Below are 9,379 nucleotides of genomic sequence, written 5' to 3'. Positions count from 1 at the left end.
GATGCCAGGGTGGATCTGCCCTCCCTGCCCTGGCTCAGGACTTGCAAAAGGTGTGGAAGGACCAGCTGGTTGCCCCATCCTGGATGGGCAGGAATTTGGGACCCCTCTCTGCCTCTCAGCTCCCACCCTCCCCTGTGGTCCAGTCCCAGCCTGGAAAGCCCTGTGCAGGGGAAGAGAGGTGGTGAGTGAGTAGGGGTCCCATCCTTTACAAGAGCCCTTTGTCCCAAGGGGCCTAGAGTCTCTCAGGCTGACGGCCCCTCCCGGGCTGGCCTGGAGGCAGAATGAGGGCTCCCCAGAGGGCAGATGAGACAGTGTCCCTCATTGTCCTCAGGGGCCGTATGGGGCAAGGGAGCAGGTGTTTACCCACTCAGGAGAGGCTTGGTTGAAATCCAGGTTTATCTGCTTAAACCACATCGAGGGGGAGAGGGAGGCTGTTTGTTCCTGTTTCCACCCCAAACTTCCCAGGGCAGGGGTGGGGGCCTGCAAAGGGCAGGGAAGGCTGAGGGCCTGGGCCCTTGACACTCCAAGGACGTCAGCCACTGCTTCACCTGGCCTGGTTCCCTTCCTCCCACCAAACCTCTTTTCAGTGAGTGGCACCTGGATTCCTGTCCAAGCCTGTCTGTGCAGACATGAGAGATGAAGAGAGAGGGGGACAGAGAGACAGAGGGAGACAGGAATAGGAGAAGGAGGTGGGTCATGGAGGCAGAGCTGGTAGAGCAGGGGAGAAGACTCCAAGAGGGACTTGGGCAGGGTCCTGGGAGTGGGGCCCAGCCACCCAGCTTGGGAGGGGCAGCACAGGGCTGATTGTCCAGGGCCCACTGCAGCCTCCCCGAACCCTCCAGTAGTTTGGGTGTGGGATGTGGCTGTGTGCCCTGGGAGGTGGCCGGCGGGCCCAGGGCAGTGTCCCCACTCCTGTCAAGCTCCTTGGGTATTTTTTCCTGTCGGTTCTGCCTCTAGGGACTGCTTCCCGCCCAGGATGTAAAGCAGGCAGCAGCTTGTCTGACCCAGCCTGGCCCTGGGGGAGCCCCCATTCTTGGTAGCTGGATAATCTGAGCCAGGGAGACAAGAGAGACTGCTCCCACCCCCATCTCAGGAGCCTGGAAGAGCAAGGCAAGAGAGACTGCTCCCCGCCCCTTGCTTCTCTACCTCTCCTTGGAGAGCAGGCCATAAGCATCTGGGGTGCAGCCAGATTCCTGCCAGGCGGGTGGGCTCGGGGAGGGATTGCGGCAGGCAGCGGGCTACTGTTCTCCTGCACTGCCTCCCAGGCTCCTGCTTCCCCTGGCCAACCCTCCCTGTGTCGAAGGCCTGCTTGCCTGAGTGAGACATGAGTAATGGACACAGCACAGGGACTGACCCAAGGGCCTTGGCTGCAGGCCCAGCACTAGGAACACTGTAAATATTTGGGGGAATTAATGATGCTCCTTCTCCCCAGCCAACTCTCTCCTGCAACCCAGAAGGCTTATGGGAGGAGGCCACGGTGTGCATCCCTCTGCCTCCGAGCTGAGACAACATTAAGGATATAGGGGTCCAGACTGCTGGGTCCTTGACTGGATTTGGCCACAGACAGGAGAACCATATTTGTAACGTGGCTGCACCATCTCAGCCACCCCCCAAGGCCTCCAGGCCGGCCAGCATCTCCTCCAGCCTGGAGACCCCAAGCCTTCTCTCTCAGGCACAGAATCCCTTGTTAATGGGTGTTCTTTCTGAAATCTAGCTTCTGCCCTTCCAGGACCCCCTTCCATGGTTCTGGGATGGCAATGAATGGGTCTGCCCTTTGGGTAGTTAATGGTGCTCCTCATCCTGCTCTGCTGCATCCCCTCCTGGAGAGCTTCTGCCTGCTGTCACCCTGTCCAAGGGCCCAACCCTGGTGGATACCCCTAAACTTCTTGGGGTCCCCTTCCCTGCCTTAGTAGAAGCCTGGAGCAGGCACGGCATCTCTACCTTTGCTGGCATTTCCTCCTCTCCTGTGGCCTCAGATCGAGACAAGGATGTTGTTTGAAAGAAGTCTGTGAACACTCACCATACCAGGCAGCTGGGAATTTTGAGGTCATCTCAGGGTGCTCCCTGTCCCCACTCCTACGGCCCTGAGAGAGGCTGTGGATGTGGGGCTGCACTGGGTTGGGCTGTGGAGCAGGAAAGCTGGAAGAAGGCAGTTGTATGTGCTTCTCCAATCTTACTCTCTTGTCCAGAACTTGATTTCAAATCTAGTTTCATGAGACTCCTTTGACCCACTTCTTTGGATAATATTGAGCAAGTTATTGAAATCCTCTAAGGCTCAGTTTCCTCATCTGTCAAATGGGGAATTGAGGATTTTTCTGAGCATCAGATGAGATATGCATGCAAAGCACTTAGCATAAGGTAGAATGCATAGTAAGCACTCAACAAATGGTAACCAGTATGACTAAGACTTTTAAGACTTAAAGACCAATTTTCCTTCTCCAAATTCCCTCAGCTCCAAGCTCCAGGTGTGTTTCTCATGGCCTGGGAGAAAGAGAGCTGTTCTGGAAGAAGGCACCTTGGGATGGGACAAGACACTCTGCTCCAGCCTGACTGGCCCTGATCAGGCCAACCTGCTTCACCCACTGTTGCCCCCACTGCCAGGATTACATAGGCCCCCAGATCCGGTGCCTTCCTCCCACACCCACCAGCCTGGCCAGGCCGGTGCCTATCCCACTTCCAGGAAGAGGGACATAAACACAGCTGGGGTGGACGAGGGCCCCCAGCATCCTCTCCGGAAGCAATGAAGCAGTCAGAGGCTTCAGGATGGATCAGGGAGAATCTGGGAATTCCTAGGACTCAGGTCAGGGAGTCCAGGGAGTCCAGGGAGAGGAGAAGCTCCCCTTCCTAGAGCTGAGGAGAGAAGTGGCAGGGTAGTCCCCTCTGAACACTGTGTTTGGATCCCTACCACCTCTGCCTCCACAGCTGGTGGGTGTGAAGTGCTATCTCATTATGGTTTGAATTGCATTTCCTTGATGACTAATGATATTGAACATCTTTTTGCATGTCTATTGACCATTTGTGTATATCTTCTTTAGAGAAATGTCTATTCAGATCCTTTTTAACCATTTCACTGGCACGAAGCCACTAGGCTGTCCTCCTGCTTTCATGTCCCCACCACAGCCTGGCTTCCCTCTAGGTACAGCTCTACCAGGTCCTTTCCCTGCTTGAACCTTCAATGGCTCCCCACTGCTTGCAGCCAAACTTGCTAAAAAGTGTGAAAAGTGTTTTGTGAGAGGTTAGAAGAGGTTCTTCTGAAGATGATTCCATGGTTGAACCACGGTCAAAGGTTTAGAAAATGATACATACTCTAACCCACTCCAGGACTTTGCCAATGCATATTAGCATATAAAAGGCTCGGAGAAGTCCCAAAGCAAACAATCCCCTCTAAATTTCTTGTTTAGAGACAGAGTCTCTCTATGTTGCTAAGATGATGCTGGATTCAAACTCCTAGGCTCAAGGGATCCTCCTGCCTCAGCCTCCTGAGCAGCTGGGACTACAGGCATGGACCACCATGCCTAGCAACAATCCTCTGCTTAACCCAGCATTTCCCAAACTGGTTTGATGATAGATTCACACCCCCTACTTGTATTTATTTTTTACAGCTTTATGGAAATGTAATTCACATGTCACAGAACTCATTCACTTAAAGTGTACAGTTTGGCCAGGTATGGTGGTTCACACCTGTAAGCCTAGCATTTTGAGAGGCCAAGACAGGAGGATCACTTGAGACCAGGAGTTGGAGTCCAGCCTGGGCAAAATAATGAGATGCTGTCTCTGCCAAAAAAAAGTATTTAATTTTATTTTAAGTTCCGAGGTACATGTCCAGGTTTGTTACACACGTAAACATGTGCCATGGTGGTTTACTGCACCTATCACCTAAGTATTAAGCCCTGCATTAGCTGTTTTTCCTGATGCTCTCCCTCCCCTCGCCCTCTCCCCTGCCAAGCCCCAGTGTTGTCTCCCTCCCTGTGTCCATGTGTTCTCATTGTTCATCTCCCACTTATGAGTGAGAACATGTTAGGTTTCCTGTTCCTGCATTAGTTTGCTGAGGATAATGACTTCCAGCTCCATTCATGACCCTGCAAAGGACATGATCTCATTCCTTTTCATGGCTGCATAGTAGTCCATGGTGTATATGTATCACATTTTCTTTATCCAGTCTATCACTGATGGGTATTTGGGCTGGTTCCATGTTTTTGCTATTGTGAATAGTGCTTCAGTGAGCATACGTGTGCATGTATCTTTATAATATAATGGTTTATATTCCTTTGGGTATATACCCAGTAATGGGATTATGGGGTCAAATGGTATTTCTGATTCTAGGTCTTTGAGGAATCGCCACACCGTCTTCCACTTCCAGTGGTTGAACTAATTTACATTCCCACCAACAGTGTAAAAGCATTCCTATCTCTCTGGGGCCTCACCAGCATCTGTTGTTTTTTGACTTTTTAATAATTGCCATTCTGACTGGCATGAGATAGTATCTTGTTGTGGTTTTGTTTTGCATTTCTCTAATGTCAGTGGTGTTAAGTTTTTTTTTTTTTTGAGATGGAGTTTCGCTCTTGTTGCCCAGGCTGGAGTGCAATGGCGCAATCTCGGCTAACCTCAACCTCCACCTCCCCACAACCTCCACTTCCTAGGTTCAAGCAATTCTCCTGCTTCAGCCTCTGGAGTAGCTGGGATTACAGGCATGCACCACCATGACCGGCTAATTTTGTATTTTTAGTAGAGATGGAGTTTCTCCATGTTGGTCAGGCTGGTCTCAAACTCCTGACCTCAGGTGATCTGCCTGCCTCGGTCTCCCAAAGTGCTGGGATTACAGGTGTGAGCCACCGCGTCCAGCTGAGCTTTATTTCATGTTTGTTGGCCGCATAAATGACTTCTTTTGAGAAGTGTCTGTTCATGTACTTTGCCTACTTTTTAATGGGGTTGTTTTTTCCCCGTAAATTTGTTTAAGTTCCTTGTAGACTCTGGTGTTAGACCTCTGTCCAATGGATAGGTTGCAAAAATTTTCTCCCATTCTGTAGGTTGTCTGTTCACTCTGATGATAGTTTCCTTTGCTGTGCAGAGCTCTTAAGTTTATTAGATCTCATTTGTCCATTTTTGCTTTTGTTGCAATTGCTTTTGATGTTTTCGTCATGAAATCTTCACCCGTGACTGTGTCCTGAATGGCATTGTCTAGATTTTCTTCTAGGGTTTTTATAGTTTTGGGTTTTACATTTAAGTCTTTAACCCATCTGGTTGGGCGCAGCGGCTCATGTCTATAATCTCAGCACTTTGGGAGGCTGAGTTGGGTGGATCACCTGAGGTCAGGAGTTCGAGGCCAGCCTGGCCAAAGTGGTGAAACCCCGTCTCTAGTAAAAATACAAAAATCAGCTGGGTGTGGTGGCAGGCACCTGTAGTCCCAGCTACATGGGAGGCTGAAGCAGGAGAACCATTTGAACCCCGGAGGCAAAGATTGCAGTGAGCCGAGATCTTGCCACTGCACTCGGAGCTGGGGTGACAGAGTGAGACTCCATCTCAAAAAGAAAAAGGAAAAAAGGCTTTAATGCATCTTGAGTTAATTTTTTGTATAAGGTGTAAGGAAGGGGTCCGGTTTCAATTTTCTGCATATGGCTAGCCAGTTCTCCCAGAACCATTCATTAAATAGGGAATCCTTCCTCATTGCTTGTTTTTGTCAGGTTTGTTGAAGATCAGATGGTTGTAAATGTATGGTCTTATTTCTGAGTTCTCTATTCTGTTCCATTGGTCTGTGTGTCTGTTTTTGTACCAGTACCATGCTGTTTTGGTTATTGTAGCCTTGTAGTACAGTTTGAAGTCGGGTAGCATGTTACCTCCAGCTTTGTTCTTTTTGCTTAAGATTGTCTTGGCTATATGGGCTCTTTTTTCGTTCCCTGTGAATTTTAAAATATTTTTTTCTAATTCCGTGAAGAATGTCAATGGTAGTTTGATGGGACTAGCATTGAATCTATAAATTACTTTGGTCAGTATGGCCATTTTCATGATATTCATTCTTCCTATCCATGAGCATGGAGTGTTTTTCCATTTGTTTGTGCCCTCTTTGATTTCCTTGAGTGAGCTTGGTGGCACAGACCTGTAGTCCCAGCTACTCAGGAGGCAGGAGAATCGCTTGAGCCTTGGAGTTGGAGGCTGCAGTGAGCTATGATCACACCATTGCACTCCAGCCTGGGCAACAGAGTGAGACCCTGTCTCAAAAAAATAAAGTGTACAATTTAATATTTGTTTGTTTTTGTTTTGTTTTATTTTTGTTTTTGTTTTGTTTTTTGAGATGGTGTCTCACACTGTCACTCGGCTGGAATGCAGTGGCATGATCTTGGCTGACTGCAACCTCTGCCTCCCAGGTTCAAGCGGTTCTGATTCTCCTGCCTCAACCTCCCAAGTAGCTGGGATTACAGGCGCCTGCCACCACACTCAGCTAATTTTTTGTATTCTTAGTAGAGACGAGGTTTCACTATGTTGGCCAGGCTGGTCTCAAACTCCTGACCTCGTGATCCGCTGGCCTCAGCCTCCCAAAGTGCTAGGATTACAGGTGTGAGCCACCACGTCCAGCCAATTTCATGGTTTTTTAGAATATTCACAGATATATGCAACTATCATTACAATCAATTTTAGAACATTGTCATCACCCTGAAAAGAAACCCTACATACTTTAGCTATCACCCCCAAATCACCACCCTCCTTTGCCTGCTCTCAACCCTAGGCAACTACTAAGCTGCTTTCTGTCTCTGTATTTGCCTGTTCTGAATAGTTTATATAAATGAGGCCATACTATATATGGCCTTTTGGACCTGGCTTCTCAAACTCAGGATCATGTTTTCAGGATTCATTCATATTGTAATATGTGTCAATACACTACGATGTGTGTCGGCACTTCATTCCTTATAGCCAAATATAGTCCATCGTGTGACTGTGCCACATGCTGTTTATCCGTTCACCAGCTGTTGGGTACTTAGATTGTTTCCACTTGGGTGCTATTATAAATAATGTTGCTGTGGACATTCATGTACAGGATTTTTGTTTGTTTTTTGAGATGTAGTCTCACTCTATCACCCAGGCTGGAGAGCAGTGGTGCAATCTCAGCTCACAGTAACTTTAGCCTCCCGGGTTCTGGGTTCAGGTAATTCTCCTGCCTCAGCCTCCTGAATAGCTGGAATTACAGGTGTGTGCCACCACATCCAGCTAATTTTTGTATTTTTAGTAGAAATGGGACGGGGCCAGGCTGGTCTTGAACTCCTGATCTCAGGTGATCCGCCTGCCTTGGCCTCCCAAAGTGCTGGGATTATAGGCGTGAGCCACCACACCTGGCCCTCATGTACAGGTTTTTGTGTGAACACATGTTTTCATTTTTCATGTGTATATACCTATGAGTGAAATTGCTGGGTCACATGGCAACCCTATGTTTAACCATTTCAGGAAATGCCAGACTATGTTTTGAATTGATTGCACCATTCTACCTTTCCCCAGCACCATTTAGGGCTCCAATTTCTCCACATCTTTGCTAACACTTTTTTTTTCTTTTTCTTTTTCTTTTTCTTTTTTTCTGAGATGGAGTCTCACTCTGTCACCCAGGCTGGAGTGCAGTGGCACGATATTGGCTCACTGCAACCTCCGCCTCCCGGTTCAAGCAATTCTCCTGCCTCAGCCTTCTGAGTAGCTGGGACTACAGGCATGAGCCACCACATCTGGCTAATTTTTGTATTTTTAGTGGAGACGAGGTTTTGCCATGTTGACCAGGCTGGTCTCGAACTCCTGGCCCTAGGTGATCCACCCACCTCAGCCTTCCTAATTGCTGGGATTACAGGCATGAGCCACTGCACCTGGCCATTGCTAACAACTTTTATCTAACTTTTTGGTTCTAGCCGTCCTTGTGAGTATGAGTTTGCATCTTATTATAGTTTTGTCTTGCATTTCCCTGATGGCTAATGGTATTGAGCATTTTTTAATGTGCTTTTTGGCCATTTCTATATCATCTCTGGAGAAAGGTTGGTCTATTCAGATCCTTTGCCCATTTTTAAATTGGGTCATCTTTTTACCACTGAGTTATAGGAGTTCTTTATATATGCTAGATACAAATCCCTAATCAGATATTTATCTTGCAAATATATTCCTCCATTCTGTGGGTTGTCTATTTTGATAGAGTTCAGTTTATCTATTTTTTTCCTTTGTTGCTTGTGCTTTTGGTTTTATATCTAAGAAGCCATTGCCAAATCCAAGATCACAAAGATTTACTCCAATGTTTTCTTCTAAGAATTTTATAGGTTTAGGGCCCAGCACGGTGGCTCACGCCTGTAATCTCAGCACTTTGGGAGGCTTAGGTGGGCAGATCACCTGAGGTCAGTAGTTCAAGACCAGCCTGGCCAACTTGGGGGAAACCCTGTCTCCACTAAAAATACAAAAATTAGCTGAGTATGTTGGTGCATGCCTGTAATACCAGCTACTCAGGAGGCTGAGGCAGGAGAATCGCATGAACCTGGGAGACGGAGGTTGTGGTGAGCTGAGATGGTGTCACTGCACTCCAGACTGGGCAATAGAGCGAGACTGCATCTCAAAAAGAAAAAAAAATAATTTAATAGATTTGGCACTTATATTTAGGGCTTTGATCCATTTTGAGTTAACTTTTGTATATGGCCTGAGGTAAGGGTCCACTTCATTCTTTTGCTTGTTGATATCCTCCTTGTATCTTTGTAAAACACCCAATAGCATCTTATGGGACTCTGGTGGTCCAGGAAACACTAACTGGAAAATGTTGATGAGGTCCAAGTTTCTTAGTCTGACACAAAGCATCTCACCATCTGCCCCCAACTTGTCTTTTCCCAATTTCTCTGCACTGGCCTCTTGCTATTCTCTAGACTTGCACTGGGGTTTTTCTGTCTCCGTGCCTTAGTGTGTGCTGTTCCGTAGGTCAGCCCCACGCACACATCTTTGCCTGCTGAAATTCATTCATCCTCCAAGGAAAAATAATAGCTAACATTTATCAAGTGTTCAAGACGTACCTGACATTTTTTTCTAAGAACATTATTTGTGTTATCTCATTTAATTCTTGCAGTGACTCTATGAGGCATATACTTCTATTATACCCATTTTACAGATGAGGAAATCAGTGTTCAAGGTGGTCAGGTTAACTTGCCCATTGTTATGCAGTTAGCAAGTGATGGGGGAAGAATTTGAACCCAGGCAATCTGACTTGAGAGTCCCTGCTTTTAACAAATCACTACTCTCCTACCAGTCTTTGCTTATCCCTACAACCCTGTCCACCACTTTATTTGTACTAAAGTGTATTTACTGAGCTTCACCCTGTATTTCACTGAAATAACAAGTTAGTGAGTGAGTAAAAGAATGAATAGAACTGGATTGTCAG

Source organism: Symphalangus syndactylus, chromosome 20, assembly GCF_028878055.3.
Source record: "Symphalangus syndactylus isolate Jambi chromosome 20, NHGRI_mSymSyn1-v2.1_pri, whole genome shotgun sequence".
Lineage (NCBI taxonomy): Eukaryota > Metazoa > Chordata > Mammalia > Primates > Hylobatidae > Symphalangus > Symphalangus syndactylus.
This window is presented reverse-complemented; position numbering follows the sequence as displayed.